The sequence below is a fragment of the Panthera onca genome, chromosome E2 (assembly GCF_046562875.1).
Source record: "Panthera onca isolate mPanOnc1 chromosome E2, mPanOnc1 haplotype 2, whole genome shotgun sequence".
NCBI classification, from domain to species: Eukaryota; Metazoa; Chordata; class Mammalia; order Carnivora; family Felidae; genus Panthera; species Panthera onca.
This window is the reverse complement of record NC_138353.1, coordinates 44,538,094-44,564,399: the sequence shown is the minus strand read 5'-3', so window position 1 is coordinate 44,564,399 and position 26,306 is coordinate 44,538,094. Positions and strand designations below refer to the sequence as shown.

At 36.1% G+C, this 26,306-nt stretch overlaps 1 protein-coding gene across 5 annotated transcripts in view; it reads right to left on the bottom strand.

The window, feature by feature from the left end:
• NFAT5 (nuclear factor of activated T cells 5) overlaps positions 1 to 26,306 on the bottom strand; it is a 118,253-nt gene that overhangs the window by 81,509 nt on the left and 10,438 nt on the right. Inside the window, exon 1 of one of the 5 annotated variants that reach the window (XM_078438929.1) lies at positions 16,598 to 24,902. The exons of the other annotated variants lie outside the window; for them this stretch is intronic. The gene's annotated coding sequence lies outside the window, so the exon portion shown is untranslated. Of the gene's footprint in view, positions 1 to 16,597; positions 24,903 to 26,306 lie in introns of those variants that run through there. 5 annotated transcript variants of the gene reach the window in all.

Genomic DNA, 26,306 nt, shown 5'->3' with positions numbered 1-26,306 from the left:
AGGCTCTGATCTGTCAGCACAGAGCCCGACGCAGGGCTCAAACCCTCGAACCATGAGATCATGACCTGAGCTGAAATTGGACACTTAACTGACTTAGCCACCTAGGTGCCCCTAAAGTTTATTTTCTAAAAGAAGAAAAACTTAATTTTGTCACTAGTAATCCATTTTGTATGCATAGGTGCAGACACTAAAGTGACCTGTGTCTCTGTTTTCAAACAGCTTACAGTCCAGTGAGGTAGACAGCAAGTACATAAATAACCAATGGAATCAGTACCAAGACATAGATGTTATGTACAAAAAAAAAAAGAGAGAATAAATATAAAGAGGGCTAGGCAAGAATGGTATGAATGGAATGAATGTGTTTTTATGAGATTAACCTAAAATTCACATAAAAAGCATAGAATTTTAGAAACTGGTGAAAGTATTCAGCATAACCCTCAGTTTTTACAGAGAAGAAATTATATTCCAATTAGGTTATGACTTGATTACAATAGCCAAGACTAGATGGAGCTGGTTTCTGAACAGGAGAATAGCTGCTGAAAGATAAATCTTTTCTCCAACATTCCTGTCTATGCAATTAGAATGAATGAATGAATATTATGAATGAATGAGCAAATCATCTACCATGACTGATTCTACCCAAACAATGTAAAACATTAATTCTTGTTTCTATTCCCCAGAGTCTCAGTGAGGGAAAACCAAACAAACAAAAATCTTATTTTCCTTGTTATCACTACCAGTATGTTCCACTACTTTAATTAAAAATGTCATTTTTCTATAGTATTTTCTACTCCAAATACCCTATTTCCCCATATTCCATCTTCCACTCTGTTACCACTTAAACTACCATTTTTTTTTAAGTTTATTTATTTATTTTGAAAGAGAGAGAGAATAAGTAGAGGAGGGGTAGAGACAGAGAGAGAATATCCCAAGCAGGCTCTGCACTGTCAGTGCAGAGCCCATGTGGGGCTCCACTTCATGAACCATGAGATCACAACCTGAGCCAACATCAGATGCTTATTAACCAAATGAGTCACCCAGGCACCCCTAAACTACTGTTTTTCCTTTTTTTAAATTGAAAAGAAAGTTTATTTATTTTTGAGAGAGAGAAACAGAGAGACAGAATCCCAAGCAGGCTCCACACTGTCAGTGTAGAACCCGATACTGGACTTGGAATTCAAGAACCGTCAGATCACGACCTGAGCCAAAATCAAGAGTCAGCCGCCCAACAGAATGAGCCACCCAAGCGTACCTAAACTACCATTTTCTTAATGAACAAACATAAATTTTCATATTTTAGGATCTTCATTTTCACTTTAAAAAGTGATTTCCTGTAAAATTTCTTTTCTATTCATATAACATGATTTTTTTTTCCTCCCTCAAGCCAATACTGAATAAATCAACAATGCTCACTTTTTCCTCTCTACACAAGCATTATCAACAAACAGAATACGCAAACCTTATAATTTTTTTAAAGTTTATTTATTTGGGGGGGGGGGCAGGGAGAGGGAGGCGGGGAGAGAGAGTGAGAGAGAGGGAGGGAGGGAGGGAGGGAGGGAGGGAGAGAGGGAGGGAGGGAGAATTCCAAGCGGGTTCCATGCTGTCAGCACGGAACCCGACACAGGACTTGATTCCACGAACTGTGAGATCATGACCTGAGCCGAAATCAAGAGTCAGACACTTAACCAACTGAGCTACCCAGTTGCCCCTAAACCTCCTACTTCTAGACATAAGCTGATTGTTTAGAGAGCAAAATATTTGTCTACCATGAGCAGCAATAAACAAACAAGTTCATTACTTCTGCCTTTTAATTTAGGACAGTAGTAATCAATGAGGAATATCAGAATTGCTTATGGAAATATGTGGTGTTTTTTTTTTTTTTTCCCTTGAATGAAGATGCCCTGGGATTCCATCACAGACCTATTGAATAAGGGTTTACAGTAGGCAGGATCATAGAATGCATATTATAAAGCTCCACAGTTGATTCTGGCAAAGAGCCATTACTTTAAAGCATGAAATTTAGTCTCAAATGTTAAGGCATAAGTTTATTACCTCCTTAAGTATGGCTATTTTTCCCCCTAAAAGGTAAAAAAGAAGAGTAACAAAGAGTTGAACCATCCTTTGCAAGATTACTTAAATTTTAAACCTTGAAGAGAAAACAATTATATTTACATATCAAAAAGAAGAACTGAGTGTTGTCTATCATTCTTGACTTAAATGACAATTGTTATTTCACATGGCAATAGGTAATTTTAGATGTTTGATACTTGTATTTGATACATGTAGTCTTGAACAATACCTAAAATAATGAAGCAAATTAGTACATTTCTTGTTATTTTGAACCTGAGAGATATTATCTAGAATTACCACTTAGGGGCAAAACCCAAAGATTTTCAATGGGTAAAATTCTGACAGCATAGAGTATTCTTCCAGATCATTTACCTCCTGACTATTCTCTATTTACAAATAACATTTGTTATAACATGAAAATACTTTGTTTCTTACCAAAAAAGAACAGCTTTTGATTTTGATATAGTGAGTAGATGTGACTTTACTGATCAGCAAAGCCTCTCTTTTTATACTTTAAAAAAAATTTTTTTTTTTTTTTAACGTTTATTTATTTTTGAGACAGAGAGAGACAGAGCATGAACAGGGGAGGGGCAGAGAGAGAGGTAGACACAGAATCTGAAACAGGCTCCAGGCTCTGAGCTGTCAGCACAGAGCCCAACGCGGGGCTCGAACTCACGGACCGCGAGATAGTGACCTGAGCCGAAGTCGGCCGCTTAACCGACTGAGCCACCCAGGCGCCCCTAAAAAAAATTTTTTTTAATAATGTTTATTTATTTTTGAGACAGAGAAAGAGCATGAGTGGGGGAGGGGCAGAGAGAGAGGGGGGGGGGACACAGAATCCAAAGCAGACTCCAGGCTCCAAGCTGTCAGCACTTCAAGCTGTCAGGCTCCAAGCTGACCCGGGACTCGAACCCACGAACCATGAGATCATGACCTGAGACGAAGTTGGATACTCAACTGACTGAGCCACTCAGGTGCCCCTCTTTTTATTAATTCTGATAATGATTTTCAGTTGTCATTTTACAACAGCAAATGAAAGGGTAGCTTATGCAATCTTTTATGCCATGGTGTGGTCCATAAACAGAAACAGATAAACAGCTCTAGAAAATTGAAAATTGTTCCAAAAATAAATTATATCTGGTAATATTACAATTTAAAATTTACAAAATACTTTTTTATATTTATAATCATAGTATTGATATATGAAAAGGTGCTTTAACGTAAAGTATATATAAATAAAATAATTACTACTATCTTAATTTCAGAATAAATTGTTACTTTTTTCAGTATTTTAACTTTTTGTATAATTATTTATATATTATTTACATAATATTTACACAAATTATAAACATTCATATATTGATCATATATCATTTACATAAATTAAATAAGTTATTTATATAAATAAAATTGGTAATTATTACTATCATAATTTCAGAAGAGATTACTTTTTTCAGTGTTTCGACTTTTTATTAAAGCATAACATATACATATAGTAAAGTATACATAACTTAAGTTTTGAGCTTGAATAATTTTAAAAAGTGAACACACACATAACTACCACCCAGCAGATTATGCATCCTTCATGCTTCCTCTCAGGTATGAGCCCTAGAAGTAACCAGTCTTCTAACTTCTATCACCATAAATTATAGTTTTGCCTATTTTTGAGCTTTATATAATAAAAAAAAATCATACAGGACATATCCTTTTGTGCCTAGCTTCTTTTACTCAGCATTGTCTGTTCAGGTTATTGATGTTGCTTACAGCTGTTCATTCTTTTGCAATGCTATATATTATTTTGTTGTATGAATAGTCTACAATTAATCCACTCTGCTGTTAAATGATTGAGTTGTTTATAGTTTTTACTTATTCCAAAAATATGGCTAAGGACATTCTTACATGCACGTACATGTACTTCCTTTGGATATATACCTAGAGAAAATTGCTCGGTCATAAGGTATGTGTATACTCAACTTCAGTTGTTGGCACTAAATAGTTTTCCCAAGACGTTGTATCAATATACACTCTCATCATCAATGTATAAAAGTCCTGGCTATGGCACAAGCTCAGTCATAAAAAAATGTTTTCATAATTTTTTTAGAGGCTATCTGGTGGAGATGGAGTGGTATCACACTGCGATTTTAATATGATAACTAATGCTTTTGAGCACATTTACATATGTTTATTGGCCATGTGGTTAACTTCTTTTTTTTTTTAAGATTTAAAAAAAATGTTTATTTATTTTGAGAGAGAGGAGAAAGTGCTAGTGTGGTGGGAGAGGGAGAGGCAGAGGGAGAGGAAAGAGAGAATCTCAAGCAGGCTCTGCACAGATCAGAGCCTGACCCAGGGCTCAACTGACTGAGCTACCCAGGTGCCCCAGTATACACTTTTTTAAAAGATTTTATTTTTAGGAGCACTTGGGTGGCTCAGTCGGTTGAGCATCTGACTTCAGCTCAGGTCATGATCTCATGGTTTGTGAGTTCAAACCCCTGCATTGGGCTCTGCACTGTCAGTGCAGTCTGACACTGTCTGCTTCTTCAGATCCTCTGTCCCTCTCTCTCTCTGCCCCTCCCCCTGCTTGTATGCATGCTCTCTCAAAAATAAAGATTTTTTTAAATTAAAAAAAATAAAAAATGTATACATATGTGTAAGTATAGCTATAAAGTTACACAACAGAGCACTATTTGTTGAATGAATACTAACAAGTGCCTATTTTATAACCCTTCAATCTTACCCCTTTCCATTCTCCTCTTTCTCTCAACACTCTCAAGGTACAATGATTTTCAATCCTTCAGTCAAGCACCCCCTTACTTTTATTTCTTTGCAAATGCTATTGCTTCTGTCTGAAACACTGACCTTCCCACAGCCCTTTCAAATGTTACTTCTTCCCAAAAACCTTTTCCTGACCACTCCAGTCTTGGTTAAGTATCCATTCTATGTATTCCCTTTAACAGAATATGTTTTATACACTGTTTCACAACTGCCAATCAATCTATATGTATTTCCTATTAGACTATTCACATCATAGCTGTCGGTTTCGTTCACACTGATCTCAGCAATAGCACAGTGCCTTGCACAACAGGCATCATTTGATGAATGTATGAATGAGCAAGAAGATAGAAGCGGTGGGAATACATAAGATTACTAACAGACCATATAAAGAATAAAGAGGCAGAAGGATCAGAATAAGAAGCCAAGCAAGAAGCTAGAGTCAGAGGAGAGCCTGAAGAGTACAGCGTCCAAAAAAAAAAAAAAAAAAAAAAAAAAAGGAACAGTCTTGGTATGGACTGCCAAAAATGAAAATGCCTCATTCAGTTCAAGTAAGGAAAAACTTGAAAGAATGTATTTATTTGATGTGGCAAAAGGTATTTCTTGATACTTATGCCAAAGAAGTATCAAGGGAGTGATGGGGAGAGAAGCCCGAAGGCAAAGAGTTGAAGACCAAACATAAGTGAGGAAGTAAATGCAGTGCAAGCAGAAATATACACTACTATTTCATAAAGTCCTTCCAAAGACAAGGAAAAACTACTTAAGGAGACAGGACCAATTTCATTTAATTTTATTGTGCAGAAAAAGAAATTGTGTGTATGTTTGATGATATAAGGGAAACAGCCAGGAATCAGGAAATGTTTGAAGATCCAAGAGTGGACATATAGAAGAGATTTAATTTAAAAAGTGTGATCAGGGGGTGCCTGAGTGGGTCAGTTGGTTGAGATGCTGACTTCAGCTCAGGTCATGATCTCACATTTCGTGGGTTTAAGCCCCACATTAGGCTTTGCACTGGCAGCGCAGAGCCTGCTTTGGATTCTCTGTCTCTCTCTGTCCCTCTCTGTCCCCTCCCCACGCACTCTCTCTCAAAAAATAAACATTAAAAAAAAAAAAAAAACACCATCAGGTTTGACAATTGTGAAATTATAACTGAATTTCCTAGCAAATGCTTACATGCTAACAAAAGGTTTAGGAACAACTAGATGGTGAAGAAGTTGAGATCAGTAGAACAATGACTAAATAACAATTTTCCAGGGCATTTTTATAGGATTATACTACCATAAAGAATTCATTTTCCTTTGTAAGTACAATTTTTTTGGAAATTATATCATATACAGAGGAACCTCCATGGAAATCATAGTTTAAAAGTTTGACAACTACTGCTACAAGAATACAAAAACATGAAAGAAAATGAAAAAGAAGAGAGGAAAATATTAAAATGAGGTAAATGTCATGGAATCAAGTCCAGAAGATTGGGGGCATCTTAGGAAAAGACTGGGCATTTCTTCCAATGACATGAGAGAAATAGAAAATAAGAAGACCCAAACAAAAATTTGAGATGAAGAGGTAAAAAGTTGAGGGACTTCAGTGGGATGGTTTTAAAATGCTGTAGAAGATAAGTCAATTATTTTATTGTATTTTTAATTTTATTTTTAATGTTTATGTATTTTTAGAGAGTGTACACATGCCACATGCATGCACACATGTGCAAGAGGAGGAGGGGCAGAGAATGAAGGAGAAAGAGAATCTCCAGCAAACCCTATGGTGAGTCTGACATGGGCTTGATCTCACAAACTATGAGAACATGACCTGAGCCAAGATCAAGAGTTGGATGCTTAAAACTTGAGACAGCCACCCAGCTGGCCCCCTTTTTTTTTTTTTTTTTTTTAATTTTATAGAAAGAAAGCAAGAGCAGGGGAAAAAGGCAGAGGGAGAAAGAGAGGGAAAGAGGGAGAGAGAAAGGGAGGGAGGGAGGGAGGGAGGGAGGGAGCGAGAGAACTGCAAGCAGGCTCCACGCTCACTGCTGAGTTCAACATGTGGCTCGATCTCACAACCCTGGGATCACTGACCCAAGCTGGTATCAAGAGTCAATACCCAACTAACTGACTGAGCCATCAAGGCATCCTGAGAATTCAATTATTTCTATTTGCCAATGGCTGTGCTATAGAAGTAGATGCTTAAGAGGCATGTAAGAAATCCTTCCATACCTATCATGTTTAAATGGCTAATTATATCATATAGAAGAATTAAGAGGTTAAGACTCAGGGGATAAGTGTTCTAATACAAGAGAGTATGAATATTATTATTAAATAAAAATACACGAATTTTCATTTGGCTTTATCAGAAAGTCAAAATCATGATATACTATTAGTAGGCATTTAAAATATTATTGTAATCTTTTTTGCACGAAGGGGGAATAAGGAAGGAAGGAGAAAACCACGTCTGCAATCACTATAACAAAGCAGTATGATCCCTATGTTAGCATACCAATACTATTTACAATAAATAAGAGGTAGGTAGCATGTCATAATGAAAAAGCAAAGGCAGTGAGAACTGAGCTCTCATTATATTTTTATCACTTATTTTCTGTGTGACTTTGGGCAAGTTACTTTTCTCAATTACAATATGGCAGAAATATCTATCTACCTTATAGAGTTATGAGCACTAGCAATAATGTATACAATATGCCTAGAAAGCACTGGCCACCATCATGGAAGCATATGATTATTGTGCTGATGACTAATTAATTCAAAAGTAATTTACTGTGAGCCAAAGATACAAAATTGAGTAAGACAAAAGAGGTCCCTGTCTTTAAGGAGTTTTTCTGTAATGAGAGAAACAGAAAATATTCTGGAACAAGGAACTAGTTTTTAAATACAAAGTGGAATGAATGCTATGAAGAAAACAAACAGGGGCAGCTGGGTGGCTCAGTCAGTTAAGCCTCTGACTTCGACTAAGGTCATGATCTCTCAGTTCCTGAGTTTGAGCCCCTCATCGGGCTCTGTGCTGATAGCTCAGAGCCTGGAGGCTGCTTCGGATTCTGTGTCCCCCTCTCTCTCTGCTCCTACCCTGCTCGTACTCTTTCTCTCGAAAGAAAGAAAGAAAGAAAGAAAGAAAGAAAGAAAGAAAAAAGAAAGAAAGAAAGAAAGAAAAAAGAAAGAAAAAAAGAAAGAAAGAAAAGAAAACAAGCAGGAATCTGTAAGAAAGAACAATGTGAGAACTACTTTAAGAGAAGATAGTTCTTCTATCTAAGGGAGGCTTCTCTGAGTGGTTCCTGAGGGTAAGAAAGAATCAGCAACTCAAAGCAGAAAGAGAAGAAAAACATCTGAGGCAACAGCATGTATAAAAGACTTTAGGCAGGTAAAGACATGGCATGTCTGAGTAACCAAATGGTGCACAGTGTGACTAAAACACAGTAACCAAGACATTCCCCTTGCTACAATGAGATATGGTTAGTTAGTGGGTATGGCAGAGTAGATTATGCAGGGCCTTAGCATCTTTGAAAAGGTCAAGATAATGCTTACTGAATGAATGGATAGATGGATGCATGCAAGAAACAGAATTCAAAGTTCATACAAATGACTCACAAGAAAGAAATATCTAATGATATGGCCAGCATCTTTAAAAAACAAAAATGAGGGGCACCTGGGTGGCTCAGCTAGTTAAGCGTCCAGTTAAGCTCAGGCCATGTGTAATCTCGCAGTTCGTGAGTTCCAGCCCCACATCAGGCTCTGTGCTGATAGCTCACAGCGGAGACTGCTTCGGATGTCGTGTCTCCCTCTCTCTTTGCCCCTCTCCCACTTGCACTGTCTCTCTCTCAAAAATAAACAAATATTTTTTAAAAATTGTGGGGGGGAGGCCCTGGGTGGCTCAGTTGATTAAGTGTCCGACTTCGGCTCAGGTCATGATCTCATGGTTCATGAGTTCGAGCCCCACATCAGGCTCCACGCTGACACTGCAGAGCCTGGTCGGTATTCTCTCTTTTCCCACCTCTCTCTGCCCCTCCCCTGCTCACTCTCTGTCTCTCTCTCAAAATACATAAACTTAAAAAATTAAAAACAAAAACTTTTTAAATAAAAAATAAAAGTGAAAACAGTCAAGTTCAACTTACATTAGTTCACTTTGTAGGTAAGAAACAAAGTAAAAAATATAGGAATAATTACTATTTTCCTAGTAAGGCTAAAAACACAGATGTTAGGGTAAACAAGAGCTAAAAACATATTAACAACACAGTACTGCAGCTGCTCCCCCAACCTAAAATCTCCCAACTTAAAATGTGCAAAAATTTACATGTACACTGGTTATAATTTGTGATTGTCACTACCACAACCCTATAAACTCTGTTACGGATGAAGCCACTTGGCTTAAATTACATGCAGTCACTGAGAGGTTACCAGGAACCACTGAGTGGAAGTATTAATTGGAGTTACTAACAATAATAAAAGTCATAATTCCTACTCCCAAAAGGGTATGCAATGAAGAAGTATTACTGACATATTCCATGAGCATTATTTATTTTATTCCCAAGGCAATCAGGTGAATACCTCATGCTCATTCCAAGATAACTCTAATTTCACTTAAAAATACAAAGCTTTTCTTTCTGCAGGTCTTGCATCTTCTATAAGACATATCTGGACTCCAGATATATTTGGCCTGCACAGTGTTCTAAAACATTTTGAACTAACTGTCAACGTTTAATAATGGGATTTTACATAAAAATCTAGATTTCTGGCTCCTCTTGACAAATCAGAAGATCTGGCAACATTAAGTATATATTCCCATAAGGAAAACTGGAGCTGCCTCTTTTAGTGTGCTTTCCAGTTACTGTAAGTACCATTCAGCCAATTTCACTGATTTGCATTACACTCTGAGTCTTGCTGGCATCCGAGTCTTCAATCTCGACACTTGGGAGTTATGTGATTGAGGTCTTTTTATGAAATGGGAGAGAAGCCGGCAAAAGTCTTTCCTGAGAAACTTTGCAATGGCTTAAAGACTTTAATGGTGGTCTCAACTTTCTGCAACGATCATCAAAATTATAATTTTCTTGATCCCTATCCAGAGGCAAATTTAATAAGAAAGAAACAGCATACGATAGTCAACGGCTGATAAGTACCTAATCTTCCAGAGGGTGAAATAAGGATGTGGTACCCAAACACTTCCTATTAAACAAGTTGGACAGTCAACTGACTGAGCCACCCAGGCACCCCCAGAAACTTTTTTTTTTTAATATAAAAGAGAAAAGGAGCACCTGGGTGGCTCAGTTAGGTTAAGCATCTGACTTCAGCTCAGGTCCTGATCTTGCGGTTCTGAGTCTGAGCCCTGTGTCCGGCTCTGTGCTGACAGCTCAGAGCCTGGAGCCTGCTTTGGACTCTGTGTCTCCCTCTCTCTCTGCCCCTCCCCACTCACTCTCTGTCTCTCTCTCAAAAATAAACATTAAAACAATTTTTTTTAAGTATAAAAGAGAAAATAAAGTCACTTCAAATCCCAATTCTCAGAGATCATCATCCTAACATTTTATTTCCTACTAGTCTTATTTTTTAAAATAAAACTGGGATCATTACTTTGTATCTAATTTTTTTAATTAAAAAAATTTTAACATTTATTTTAATTTGGGGGGGGAGGGGCAGACAGAGAGGGGGACAGAAGATCCAAAGTGGGCTCTGTGCTGAAAACAAAGAGACTGATACAAGGCTTGAACTCAAGAACTGTGAGGCCATGACCTGAGCCGAAGTCGGACACTTAACCCACTAAGCCACCCAGGCACCCCTATTTAATTTTTTTTAAGTTTATTTATTTATTTTGAGAGAGAGCTGTGCATGCACAAGTAGGAGAGGAACAAAGAAAGAGAGGGAGAGACAGAATCCCAAGCGGGCTCTGCACTGTCAGCAGAGCCCAATACTTGACCTCATGAACCTACTTGATCTCATGAACTGTGAGATCATGACCTGAGAGGAAATCAAGAGCCAGTCGCTTAATTGACTGAGCCACCGAGGCATCCCTCTATCTTCTTTTTTTTTTTTTTTAATTTAACATCCATCATGGGCACTTCCCTGCATTAACTATTCTTTGAATATGATTTATAAGAATAGCACAGATTTCACTAATGAACACTTATTTTTTTTAAATGTTTATTTATTTTTGAGAGACAGAGCAGAAGTGGGGGAAGGGCAGAGAGAAAGGGAGACACAGAATCCAAAGCAAACTCCAGGCTCAGAGCTGTCAGCACAGAGCCTGATGCGCGGCTCAAACTCAAACCGTGAGATCATGACCTGAGCCGAAGTCAGACGCTCAACCGACTGAGCCACCCAGGCGCCCCATTAATGAACACTTATTAAACAAAAGATGATAACTGGGACACCCGGGTGGCTCAGTCAGTTACGCATCAGACTTTGGCTCAAGTCATGATCTCGTGGTTTGTGAGTTCGAGCTCTGCATCGGGCTCTGTGCTGACAGCTCGGAGCCTGGAGCCAGCTTCAGATTCTGTGTCTCCTTCTCTCAAAAAAGTAAAAAGATGATAACCAAAATTTCTCTACCTTTCCTTAACCTAGAAAAGGAAATAATTTTAAGTTGTACCCTGAAGGAAATAATTATTATTTCATCTTAGTTTAAAAATCCTCCCATTGAAAAAATGGTCTTATGCCTTAAATGCCTTTCATTTAAAAAACTGGAAAGGTGAAGTTTGGAGTTCTACAACCAAAGTAAGTAGCAGAGCAAGGATTTTTGAATATAGATCTGTTCTGGCTCCAAAGCCTAAGCACTTAACCACAACACTATATATTACAGGATGGTTTGAGTATGGTCTTACTCAATTACATGTAGGTAGTCTTATTTAGTTACTGCATCCTTTAGATAAAGCTAAAAGACGCAAGTCTGAAGGATTCTCCTTGAAATTTAACAGCAAAATAAATTTATAAATAAAAGACAAATTTAGGTGCTTAGAACACTGTTTACCATAGTGAAGATACTACATTAAGTATGAGCTATTATTATTCACAGGAAATATCCATAACAGTACAGAAAAAAAATGTATGCACTACTTACTATGTTCATTGCAGTGATGTTTGTAACAGTTAAAAAGGAAAATAGCCCATGATCAAAGGATTGGCTGATATAAGTATATTCTGTTACTTAAACTATAGAATATTCTGCAGTAATAGCAAAACAGATCTCTATTTAATAATATCTGTAAGCAGATAAGAAAACATGATTGTATAATCCAATTTATGCAGAAATATATGAATATGTAGATTTATACACATACATAGATGTCTGAAAGAATAATCACCAACATATTAATAGTGGTTATATCAAGAAACAACACACTTTCATGCGATTTATCCTTGTTTTGTACTTTCACATTTTTAAAAATTCAAGGAGTGTCTGTGTGTGTATTTTAATTCTAACAGATTAAACATAAGGCAGCATTAGCAGGGAAAAGTACAAAATGAAAAAGAAAAAGACCAATGGGGTACAACTTTAAGAAAAACATGAGATTTTGTTTTGAAGAATTCCTTTACGCTGTCCTTAGAGTTTTTCTATCATATTGATCCTAACCACTCATCTTCAACATTCCTGAACCATAGCTTCCAAGTTTTGATAGAAAAAACTGAAAACACATAGGATGATACATCCATATAATGAAATATAATGTAGCCATTAAAAATAAAGACACAGATCTATCTGGACCATAGAAAATATATTCTTGAGTGAGGGAAGCGTGCTACAGCTGTATAAAACCTAACGAAAATAATCTCACTTATGTAAAAAATATGTATATGTATCAAAATATAATAGTGGCTATCTAGGAGAGATGAAATTTTTTGTGAGTTTTACTTTATTCTTTATATTTTTATATTGTCTAGAGTTGTCACAATAAAAAATAAAGCTAAGTTACACTCCATTTATTAACCTAGAGTGGTATTCAAAATATATTAAGAGAAAAGAGGTTACAAAATTCATAATATGATCCTATTTTAGAAAAAACAAACATAAAATGTCCATACACACACAGAACAGATAAGTACAGAATGAGATATTATACATCAAAATATGAACAGTGATTACCTCTGTGTGATAGGAGTACATATTATTTTCCTTTTCTACTTTATATGACTTATACTTTTACAAGAGCCTAGCTTTTTGTGTAATAAGCATTAAAAAGTATAATTTTATTGTAATTTGAAAAAAATAAGCTTTCAATTTTTGAGAACTTTCTAAAAATATCTTAAGCACCCAAAAAGAATGACTTGTCCTAAAAAAATTAATTTTTCTTCAAATATATATACTCAACTTTTTCTCAAAATATCTAGAGCAAATTAGACATTCACATTCAAATGTTTTTAAGTACCAGCATAATGAAAAACATTATTTCATGTAACTTCATAATAACCCTGTTAGATAAAGAGGAAATGAGGATGAAAGGATTAAATTAAATAAGACTAGCAAAATGTAAAACTGATTATTTAAACACATGTTTCCTGACTATAAATTCTGTACTTTCTCTCACTATCAAACAGGTACCTCTAAATGAACTGAATTGCAAATAATATGTAACAGGAAGTAATTTTTCCCCGGTGGCCAGCCTGTAACTATCTAAAGCTTTTCTACTTCATCTAATTCACTCAGAATAAGAAAACTAAGCCTTGAAAACCAGACACCTTAGATAATACAATCGTTAGTAAAGAAGAGATGGTTGGAAGTATTAGTTGCTATTGTACTAGCAAAAATTGTTTTCTAACCCAAAGAAACTTTGGCACTGTTAGTATGTCTACAATCAGATAAATCAAGATACCACCCAAAGGAAAACAGCCACACACAGAGAATGCCAAAATGACTCAAAATAATACTTATTCTGCTTTATTTATTTTTTAATTTTTTTAAATATTTATTTATTTTTGAGACAGAGAGAGACAGAGCATGAACGGGGGAGGGGCAGAGAGAGGGAGACACAGAATCTGAAACAGGCTCCAGGCTCCGAGCAGTCAGCACAGAGCCTGACGCGGGGCTCGAACTCACGGACCACGAGATCATGACCTGAGCCGAAGTCGGACGCTTAACCAACTGAGCCACCCAGGCGCCCCTTATTCTGCTTTATTTAAAATGTGATGATGGGGCGCCTGGGTGGCGCAGTCGGTTAAGCGTCCGACTTCAGCCAGGTCACGATCTCACGGTCCGTGAGTTCGAGCCCCGCGTCAGGCTCTGGGCTGATGGCTCAGAGCCTGGAGCCTGTTTCTGATTCTGTGTCTCCCTCTCTCTCTGTCCCTCCCCCGTTCATGCTCTGTCTCTCTCTGTCCCAAAAATAAATAAACGTTGAAAAATTAAAAAAAAAAAAAAAAAAAAAAATAAAATGTGATGTTGGGGTGCCTGGGTGGTTCATTTGGTTGAGTGTCTAACTCTTGGGTCTCAGCTCAGGTCAAGATCTCAGGGTCATGAGATTGAACACCACGTTGGGCTCTTTCTCTCTCTCTCTCTCTGCCCCTCCCTTGCTTATTCTCTCTCTCTAAAAAAAAAAAAAAAAAAAAAATTTAAAAAATGAATAAAATGTGATGTTTTCAGGAAGAAATAGAAAATTTGAGCACACCCATAACCAGCAAAGAAACTGAATCAGTAATCAAAAATCTCCCAACAAACAAGAGTCCTGGGCCAGATGGCTTCCCAGAGGAATTCTACCTGACATTTAAAGAAGAGTTAATACCTATTCTTCCCAAACGGTTCCAAAAAATAGAAATGGAAGGAAAACTTCCAAACTCATTCTATGAAGCCAGCACTCCCTTGATTCCAAAACTAGACAAAAAGACCCCACTAAAAAGAATCACAGGTCAATATCCCTAATGAACATGGATGCAAAAATCCTCAATATAATACTAGCAAACTGAATTCAATAGGACATTAAAAGAATTATTCACCATGATCAAGTGGGATTTATTCCTGGGCTGCAGGGCTGGTTCAATATTTGCCAATCAGTGTGACATACCACATTAATAAAAGAACAGATAAGAACCAAATGATCCTGCGAATAGATATAGAAAAAGCATTTGACAAAATATAGCATCCATTGTTGATAAAAACTCTCAACAAACTAGGGATAGATGGAACATACCTCAACATCATAAAGGCCATATACAAAAAACCCACAGCTAATATCATCCTCAATGGGGAGAAACTGAGAGCCTTTCCCCTACAGTCAGGGACAAGACAAGGATGTCCACTATTCACCATTACTATTTAACACAGTACTAGAAGTCTTAGCCTCAGCAATCAGACAACAAAAAGAAATAAAAGGCATTGAAACTGGCAGGGAAGAAGTCAAACTTTCACTACTTGCCAACAGCATGATACTCTATGTAGAAAACCTGAAAGCCTCCACCAAAAAATTGCTAGAACGAATACATAAATTCAGAAGAGGTGCAGGATATAAAATCAATGTGCGGAACTCTGTTTCCATTTCTATACACCAATAATGAAACAGCAGTAAAAGAAATCAAGGAATTGATCCATTTGTAATTGCACCAAAATCATTAAGATACTTAGAAATAAACCTAACTAAAGAGGTAAAAGATCTGCACTCTGAAAGCTATAGAATGTTTATGAAAGAAATTGAAAAGCATTCCATGCTCATGGAATGGAAGAACACTGTTAAAATGTTTATACTACCCGTAGCAATCTATACATTTAATGAAATCCTTATCAAAATACCACCAGCCTTTTTTGCAGAGCAGAACAAACAATCCTAAAATTTGTATGGAACTACAAAAGACCCCTAATAGTCAAAGCAATCCTGAAAAAGAAAAAAACAAAACTGGAGGCATCACTATTTCAGACTTCAAGTTGTATTACAAAGCCGTAGTCATTATAATAGTATGGTACTAGCAGAAAAACAGACACATAGACCAATGGAACAGAACAGAAAATGCAGAAATGGACCCATGACCATATGGTCAACTAATCTTTGACAAAGCACGAAAGAATATTCACTGGAAAAAAGACAGTCTCTTCAACAAATGGTGCTGGAAAAAACTGGATGGCAACATAAAATGTGATGTTTTCCACTTTTTCTTGGGTACTAATAATGATCTTAGAATAAAAGTATGGTTTTTATCCTTTAAAAAAAGAGATAATGTAGCAACTATATTCCCATAACCATAACAACTTATGTAGCTTATGCAGTAACTATATTCCCATAATCATAACAACAACTTATGTAGTTTATGCTAGGTATGACTCTAAACACTTTACTCACATTAACTCATTTAATTCTTGCAACCCTATGATGAAAACTCTGTTATCGACAGCGTTTTACAGATGAAAAAGCTGAGGCACAGAGGTCAGTAAACTTGCCCAAGCTGTCACACACCTAGGGAACAACATAATCAGAACCTGAAGCCAGACAGTCTTTACACGCACATCTTTACACTCACTGTCCACATCTTTACACGCACTGTCATCTCCATGTTAACATATTATCATGGGAGACAGGATGGTAAACATACAAACAAATTTTTTTCAAATTGTCTTAATGTTTCAAAATTCTATATGGTCAGAGCAGAAGACTAATGCTCTTCAACAAGAACACTGGCCCCATGAAGTGAGATATTAAAGTTCCTAAGTAGTTGGGCATTAGACCTTGGAATTAGATCTGCTATAAAGCAGAGAATAGGGTCCCACAACATAATTTCTGTGTGACCCATAATTTCTGTGGAGAAATTAAATAAGGCAAAAGTGTGTAATTACTGAAGTAAGTTGTTAGAAAACAACTCACCTTTGAGGCAACAAGAGACTCAGTGGGACATAAGTGGGACAAACCTTCTTATCCTGTCAGGCTAAGGGAGAAAAAAGCCCGGAAAAGATATAGAATACAACTTAACAAATTAAAATATGATGTTGTCTATATCACTTTAGAATTTATTTTCTCCTTATGATCTTCTAACCTGAGACAAAGTAACTGTGAATGACAATTTTCCAATATTTACAAACTGAAATTCAACTGAGTTTTATTTTTACAATACAAAGAAATAGTACTGGTCTGTACTGTGAAATACCTATCCCTGAGAAATCCTAAACTTTGCCTAACGGTTTTTTAAATAAATGCTCAAACCTAAACTTATTAGAAAACCATTTTGCTTCCTTTGTATACCATAGCCTAATTGCCTAAAACAAGATTTGCCAATTCATTGGTTCATTTGGAATAGTCATATCTAGTCACCTGACACTTAGCACTCATTAAAAATCTGTACTGAGATGTACAAAAGCCAAAGTAAAGAGATTTTAGATACCTGGGTTGTCAAAGAATCACCTATGATGGAAGACAAATATACAGAAAAGGGATCCAAGAAAACAAAAGAACAAAACAAAGTATCAAAGAAAATAGCTTCTTGCTGCTCAGAGATAGAAAGAGAGAAAGGAAGGAAGGAAGCAAGCAAGGAAGGAGGGAAGGGAGGAAGGGAGGCAGACACTTCTCTTTTAATTTCTGGGACTGGAATTCAAGAACCTTACCCTGAAGACTCAAAGGAGTGATCTGAATCATCTTGAAGTACAGACTCTGCAACTTGCAGTTTCTATTCAATTTTAAATAACCAAAATTAGGGATATTGCTTTGTACTGTCTATTCCTAGCTATTTTAACTGATAAAACCTTTTTTACTCTTATTTTTATTAAATGGTATCCTCTGAATTTCTGTACTGAATTTTATGTATATTTAAGGATTTTTTTGCAATTCAAATGTGGATGTGCTACTAGCACGAAAAAAACCATAATATGGTATTTTTCTCACAGAACGCACCATCCAGTCCCTTTATAAAGAGCTATGTTTACTACAATCCATTATCTCTGCAAAACACAATTAGTAGTCAAGTAGATGAACATTGTCCTGCTAAAAAGAAAGAAGGAAAAGGAAAGATCCAACACACTGAGACGGACCTTCCATATAATGTTCTGGTCTACTTTTGTTCAAGAACTAGATGGTGAATATACAAATAGTTCTTAATGCAAAAAGGACCAGTACCTTTTCTCTACCAATTTCTCTCTAATTTGGCATTTGCAGATGGATAGGTTATCTCTTCTGGACAAATACCATAGGGTCCAACCTAAAATGATTTTTTCACAAGAGTTTACTTCTCATGGTTCACTTTTTGTTTCATTTTGCTCATACAATAAAAAGACTGCTAAATTTCACTTCTAAGTCCATTTGATTTGGAATATATCAAAATACAACTGGCTTCCATATGCTGGTTGACAACTGATGTTTCTGAAGAGGCCCAACAAGTTGAAGAAAGACTTCTTAGTATAAAGGCATAAGAGAGCAAAACACATATAAATTTAAGGGAAAATGCACTTTTGTATTTACACACAAACAAGCAAACAAGTATGGTGAGAACACAAATTTATCTTTCAGTTTTAGTTTACCTTTCTATTTTTAGAATTGGATGCCACCTCCCTCCAGAAGCTTGCCACCTCAAGCAGCCCATTATAATTCTATCAAATGAGTATATTCAACCCTGATTAAAGACCTAATCTTGGGGCGCCTGGGTGGCTCGGTCGGTTAAGCATGCGACTTCGGCTCAGGTCATGATCTCACAGTACGTGAGTTCGAGCCCCGCGCCGGGCTCTGTGCTGACAGCTCAGAGCCTGGAGCCTGTTTCAGATTCTGTGTCTCCCTCTCTCTCTGCCCCTCCCCTGTTCATGCTCTGTCTCTGTCTCAAAAATAAATAAACGTTAAAAAAAAAAAGACCTAATCTTAAATTTTCTTTGGAGTTAGTTTCTATAATTAGGGGAAATATTAGACTACCGGTAAGCCATGGTATCCATCAAGAAATTCTTACTTATAAAAGCACCAATCATTTTACAACAATTATTATGAATTACCAGAGTGCCTAATTTATTTTTTTGTTGGTTTTTTTTAAAGATATGTTTACTTACTTATTTTTTTAAGTTTACTTCTTTATTTTGAGAGACAAAGCGTGAGAGAGAGAAGAGTATGAGCTGGGTAGGGGCAGAGAGAGGAGGAAAGAGAATCCCAAGCAGGCTATGTGCTGTCAGAGCTGTCAGCATGGGACCTGATGCAGGGCTCCATGAACTGCGAGATCATGACCTGAGCCGAAATCAAGAGTCAGAAAGGGCCCCAAAGTGCCTAATTTATGCTTAAAACATTATTTATTCATAAAATCTACTTGTGCACAGAGTAATATGCATTTATTAGTAAACATACAAATACTAGTCAGGGTTAATTTACTAAATTGAATGATGTTCATATTTTCTCATTTATTCTCAAATTAAAACCTGAAGTACGGCAATAATAAAACATTTCTAAATAGAAAGTATTTTTGTAGTGGAGGACCATAACAAAGCAAATTAAAGAAAAGGAAATTAAGCACTTTAATGCTCACCCCAAAAAAATACTAAACTACCCAACAATGCCTCTTACCCAGGCCCTCTGATGAATACAATTACACCTATATTTAATCAAGCAGTTATGTAGAGTCCTCATTAACCCCTACTAATGTCTAATTAATCGTACCAACACAAAGAGAATACCTTTTTGAGACTTAGTACAGTTTACGGTTACCATAGCTACAGAAGTGTGTCTCAACTTCACTAATGCAGCTTTTCTTCTTCCTGGCTCACTGCCACAATTCTGTGACATTTATTGGAAAACTGCAATCCACTTGCTACTATTAAATATAAACATTTGCTTTCCAGAAATCAACAAAATGAATCAACTATGCATATTAATAGTAAAAAAAAAATTTCCACTCTAAACGAGCTTAATGTGTCTACTCCATGAATTTTTCACAAAGTCATCTGTAGTCTAGACTGGCTCATCAAAATTTTGGGTTTGAGCATTCAAGATGCAGCACACTCAGTGATGTCTAGGTCATCCCATTCACATTTAAAGTTAAAGATTATGGGTCCCCTACAGAAAGCAAGAGAAATTCACATATGAAAACACAAGAAAGAAAACCATATATGATTTAGATAACTAAAATATACTCTGTTAAATGGGACAGTCTCTTTTCAATGTACTACCACATAATTACCTCTGTCAGTAACTTCACCAAAAAAGTCAGTGTATATTAGACTCTTAAAATTACTTTTTAGGTGGCTCAGTTGGTTAAGCATCTGACTCTTGGTTTTGGCTCATGTCATGATCTCATGGTTCATGAGTCTGAGCCCTGCATCAGGCTCTGTACTATCAGCACAGAGCCTGCTTGGGATTCTCTCTCTCCCTCTCCCTCTTCCCCTCCCCTGCTTGTGTTTGCTCATTCAAAATAAATAAACTTTAATTTTAAAAAAATTACCTTCTTCTGTTTTAATATATTTTTGTGGTAAAATATACATAACATAAAATTTACCACTGCATCTTTTTTTTTTATTATTATTTTAGAGAGAGAACGAGAGAGAGAGAGAGAGAAACAGTGCATGCGCACATATGCAAGAGCCAGGGAGAGGGGCAGAGGGAGAGAGAGATAAAATCTTAAGCAGGGTCCGTGCTCAGCCAAGAGCCTGATGTGGGGCTCAATCCCATGACCCTAGGATCATGACATGAGCTGACATCAAGAGTTGGATGCTCAAATGACTGAGCAACCCATGCACCCCACCACTGCATTTTTTAAGTGTACAATTCAATGGCCTTAAGTTCATTCACGATGTTGTGCAACCATCACCACTACCCATTCACAGCACTTTTTCATCATTTCAAATATAAACTCTGTACCCATTAGACAATAACTCTCCAATGCCCTCTCACCATAGTCCCTAGTGACCACTATTCTACTTTCTATGTCTATTCTAGATACTTCAAGAAATCCTACAATATTTGTCCTTTTTGTACCTGGCTTATTTCATTTAAAATATGTTTTCATCCACATTGTAAAATGTATTAGAATGTCATTCCTTTTTAAGGTGAATAATATTCCGTTATCTGCATAAGACCATATTTTATTTATCCATTCATCTGTTGATGGACACTTGGTTTTTAGTATAGTCAAAATGTTGTGCAACTATCACCACAATAAATTTTAGAACATTTTTATCACTCTTCCAGAAGAACCCCCAAACCTTTTACTGTCATCCCTATCCTCAACTCCCACTTCACCCAAGGAACCACTAATCTACCTTCTGCCCCTATAGATCTGGCTATTCTGTACATTTCATATAAATGGAATCATACAATATGTGGTCTTTTGTGACTGGCTTCTTTTACTTAGCATGTTTTCAAGATTCATCCATGTTGTAGCATGTACCAGTAATTCATTTTTTTATGCCAAATATTACTCCATTGAATGGATGTACATTTTATCCACCCATTCATCAGTTGATGTACATCTAGGCTGTTTCCACATTTTGGCTATTAAGAATAATGCTGCTATTATGTACAGGTTTTTGTGTATACAGAAGTTTTAATTTCTGTTGGGTATCTATCTAGAAGTGAGATTACTAGATTATATGGTACCCTATGTTTAATTTTTTGAGGAATTACCAGATTATTTTCTAAAGTGGCTGTACCATTTTACACTTCCACTAGCAGTATACAAAGTGATTTGTCCACCAGCTTGCCACACCTGTCTTTTTGATTATAGCCATCCTAGGTGGGTAGAAAGTATTATCTCACTGTACTTTAAATTTGCATTTCCCTAATGACCAATGATGCTGAAAAACTTTTCATGTGTTTATTGATATTGCATACATCTTGATTATTGTATCATTGCTTTTGTATTTTTATTGTATCGGTGTTTTTACATTAAAACATTTACATGCGGGCATCTGGGTGACTCAGTCGGTTACGTGTCTGACTTTGGCTGGGTCATGATCTCACGGTTCAAGAGTTTGAGCCCACATCGGGCTCTCTGCTGTCAGCACAGAGCCCACTTCGGCTCCTCTGTCTCCTTCTTTCTCTCTGTCCATACCCAACCAGTGTGCATGTACGTGCTTGCACTCTTTTTCTCTCTCTCAAAAACAAATAAACATTTACAAAAATCTATACATTTACCAATAATTATGGGAAAGATATTAAAGTATGTTCTTTTTAAAAAAATATTTACTCATTTTTGAGAGAAAGAGAGCATGTATGAGTTGGGGAGGGGCAGAGAGAGAGGGAGACAGAGGATCTAAAAGCAGGATCTCCACTGTCAGCGCACAGCTCAATGTAGGGCTCAATTCATGAACTGTGAGATCATGACCTGAGCCGAAATCCGACACTTAACTGACTGAACCACCCAGGTGCCCCAAAGTCAGTATGTTCTTACATATAACTTAAATAAATATGTATAATAGCACAAGCAGTATTCTGCTATATCATATAACATTATATATTATATAGACAAATAATTGTTCTAATCAATAAGATGGAGTAGACTCTCTTCATACTGTATTCATTTATAGGCAACCACTTAAGTGTTTCTCTTAAAGAACACATTTTTGGGGCACCTGGGTGGCTCAGTCAGTTGCTTAAGCGTCGGACTCTATATCAGCTCAGGTCATGATCTCACGGTTCGTTTGTAAGTCTGAGCCCTGCGTCAGGCTCTGCACTGACTGTGAGGAGCCTATTTGGGATTCTCTCTCCCTCTCTCTCTGTGCCTCCTGTGCTCATCCTCTCTCTCAAAAATAAATAAACATTAAAAAAAATACAAAGAACACATTTTTATTCAAACAGAATCAATTTCTATACTTAAAAAGATGTCAATCAGGGGCAGCCACTATGTAAACCAGTATGAAGGTTCCTCAAAAAATTAAAAATTAAAAATAAAACTACCATATGATCCAGCAATTTCATTTCTGGGTATTTATCCTAAGAAAATGAAATCACTATCTTGAAAAGATACCTGCACCCCCATGTTCGCCGAAACATTACATACAATAGTCAAGACGTGGAAACAACTTAAGTGTCCATCGATGGGATACTTTACATGAGTAAAGAAAAAGTGATACACACATGAACAGGAATATTACTGAGCCATAAAAAAGAAGGAAATCCTGCTGTATGTGACGTGAATGGAACTTGAGAACATTAAGCTAGGTGAAATAAGACAGAGAAAGACAAATGCTGTATGATCTCACTTATATGTGTTATCTAAAACAAAAGAAAATAATATAAAACAAAAACCCTGAACTCACAGGTACAGAGAACTACAGAAAAGAGACTGATTGTTTCCAGAAGTGGCAAGTGGTGGGGGGAATAGGTGAAGCTGATCAATGGTACAAAATTCCAGTTCAGAAGACAAGTAAGTTCTAGGGATATAATGTACATCAGGGTGGCTATAGTTGCCAATACCGTATTGTATATTTGAAAGTTGCTAAGAGAGTAAAAAAAGTCTCATCACAGGAAAAAAACTGTAACTACATGTGGTGATGGATATTAAGTAAACTTATTGTTATAATCATTCCCAATAATCATTCCCCACTTGTGCGCACTCGCTCTCTCTCAAACATAAACATTAAAAAGAAAAAAAAGTGTTTAAAAAGTATCCTTAACTCTTAACACAATTATTCCAAAATTAGTGGTATTATACCAATGAAATAAATAATACAAGTATGGTAGTCCCAAATCGTTGTCTTAGATGCTATATCCCTCCTAAGACCCTGCAGAAATTAAAGGCTAAAAAAAAATTTTAAGCAGTGTTTCTACACATGAAAGATATACACACACAGTTTTTAAAATCTGTCTATAAAAAAGATTAAGGCTTACTTCTCATTCACTTACATACTTAAAGTGAAGTTTGATCCTAGAAAATGACAGTTAAAAATGAGAAGACTGAATAGTTGTTGAAGACCAAGGGTTTAACAGAAATGATCTTCACACACACCCATACACATACCCCACTTCACTCTACTGAATTCCCAGGAAAACTATACTTGAAAAAGCTAAGTTATGCAGAACTGATGCTGAATAAAAATGTCTTCTTTCAGTTCTATAAAATCACATCATCTTTCCTGGTTATTCTGTTCTGTGGGGCACAGAATTTTTAAAAACCTTTTTTCCTAAGACCCACCACCCAAAATATAACTATCCCAAGCACAGAGAAAAAAGTTCTGTTGGGAAAAATTACATTTTCTGATAAAGGCACTAAATATTTTCTATACCATAAAATTAAATTCACATCTCCAGCTTTCTCAATTAATTAACCATGATGGTCATCTTATTATGTATTAATTTAACTAACCATTCTAGATCCTATTTATTTTCAGTTGTAACATGTAAAAGTTCCCCTAAGAGAACTATTACATAGTCATACACTTTGCCTTAACATTGTTACATTCAAGTTTCAAGAAAACTTTCTTATTTGAGTATTCTAGGTTTAGAGAACAAATTTACCTCCATTTTCATCTTTATTATCTAAATTTTTGTCTTTAAATAGCTCTGATTCTTTAAAGGCCTAGTTTTTGATCTGTTGTAATTTTAATGCAATTGTTATTTCAATTGAAGCTTTCCACAAGGTTTTATATGACTAGAACATAATCTTCTCAGACTTTCAATATCATTCCTTCCTTCTTTTCTGGATGTGGTATTCATTCATTCTTCAATATTTATGAAGCACCTTTTAGATTATAAAGCACTTGTGCCAAATGCTATGAGAAGGCAAGGTATAGTTGCTATCCTTGAGAAAATTACCACCCAGTACAACCTTTTTTTTTTTTTTTAATTTTTTTAACGTTTATTTATTTTTGAGACAGAGAGAGACAGAGCATGAACGGGGGAGGGGCAGAGAGAGAGGGAGACACAGAATCTGAAACGGGCTCCAGGCTCTGAGCAGTCAGCACAGAGCCCAACGCAGGGCTCGAACTCACGGACCGCGAGATCATGACCTGAGCCGAAGTCAGATGCTTAACCGACCGAGCCACCCAGGCGCCCCCACCCAGTACAACTTTTTAAACAAAACTGGACTTTACTAGATGTTCTTTATGGCTTATTGCAGCTTTAATTTTATGGCAGCTTTAATTTTTACAATATTTTACAATTATTTTACCACAGTTTGGTTTTTTTCTGACTATATGTATAATCTAGTACTTCAATACTAGAGTTCTCCTAAGTTTTAAGAGACCATTCCTCAAATTATTTCTGTAATTTTGCTAACACTTAAAAACAATGATTAAAAAGAATATGTAAAAATAAATGTTTAAAAAGATGTGTAAAACGTATACTCTGAAAACTACAAGACACTACTGAAAGAAATTAAAGATCTAAATAAAAGGGAAAAAAATCCCATGGTCCTAGACAGGAAGGTTTAATATTATTAAGATGGCAATATTCCACAAACGACACTCTTCAAAATAGATTCAATACAATCTGTATTAAAACCACAGCTCACTCTTTTGCAGAGGTTGAGAAGCTAATCTTAAAACTCAATGGAAATTCAAGGAACTCTGAGTAGCCAAAATAATCCCGTAAAAGAAGAACAAAATTGGAAGACTCACCCTTCTCAATTTCAAGATTTATTTCAAAGCTACATAATCAAGACAGAACAGTACTGACATAAGAACAGACAAATGAAAAAGAATTGAGACACCAAAAATAAATTAACTCAAAGTGGATCAAAGATCAAAATATGAAAGCCAAAACTATAACACTCTCAAAAGAAAATATAGGTGTCTTTGTGACACTAAGTTAGCCAACAGTTTCTTAAATATGATACAAACCATGAGCAACAACAACAAAAGATAAAATAGACTTAAGCAAAATTTAAAATGTTAATGCATTAAAAGGTACCATCACGAAAGTGAAGACAACCCACAGAATGGGAGAAAATTTCTGTAAATCACCTATTTGATAAGGGACTTGTGTACAGAATATATAAGGAATTCTTACAACTCAACAATAAGACAAGTAATTCAATTTAAAAATGCCAAAATCCTTGAATACACATTTTTCCAATGAAGACATACTAACGGCCAATAAACACATGGAAAGATGCTCAACAGTATTAGTCAATAGGGAAATGGAAATCAAAACCATAAAGATGTCTATAATAAAAAAGAGATAATATTAAGTGTTGACAAGGATATGGAGAAATCAGAACTCTCACACATTGCTGCTGAAAATGTGAAATGATGCACCCATCATGTACTCTGAAAAGCTCCAATCTGTGCTGACAGCTCAGAGCTTGGAGCCTGCTTCAGATTCTGTCTCCCTCTCTCTCTTGGGCCTCCCCTGCTCGTGCTCTGTCTCTGTCTCTCAAAAATGAATAAACGTTAAAAAAAAAAAAAAGTATTTTAATACCTAAGGTCCAAACTAGCAGTATGGTATATAGTATATATGATTACTGGGCAAATTTGAATTTTATTACAAATTAGTACTTACAATACAGTTAAGCACAAGACAGACTCACTTATCAGGGATAGAAAGCTCATAATCTGTTTTGACCTTTACAATTAACCTACAGAAACAATCAGAGTAAATAAGTACATACTCCCTACACACTCTTCAGCTATATAACCCTCTCAAGACTTAAACTACTTTACCAAAAAATGTTAAAGTT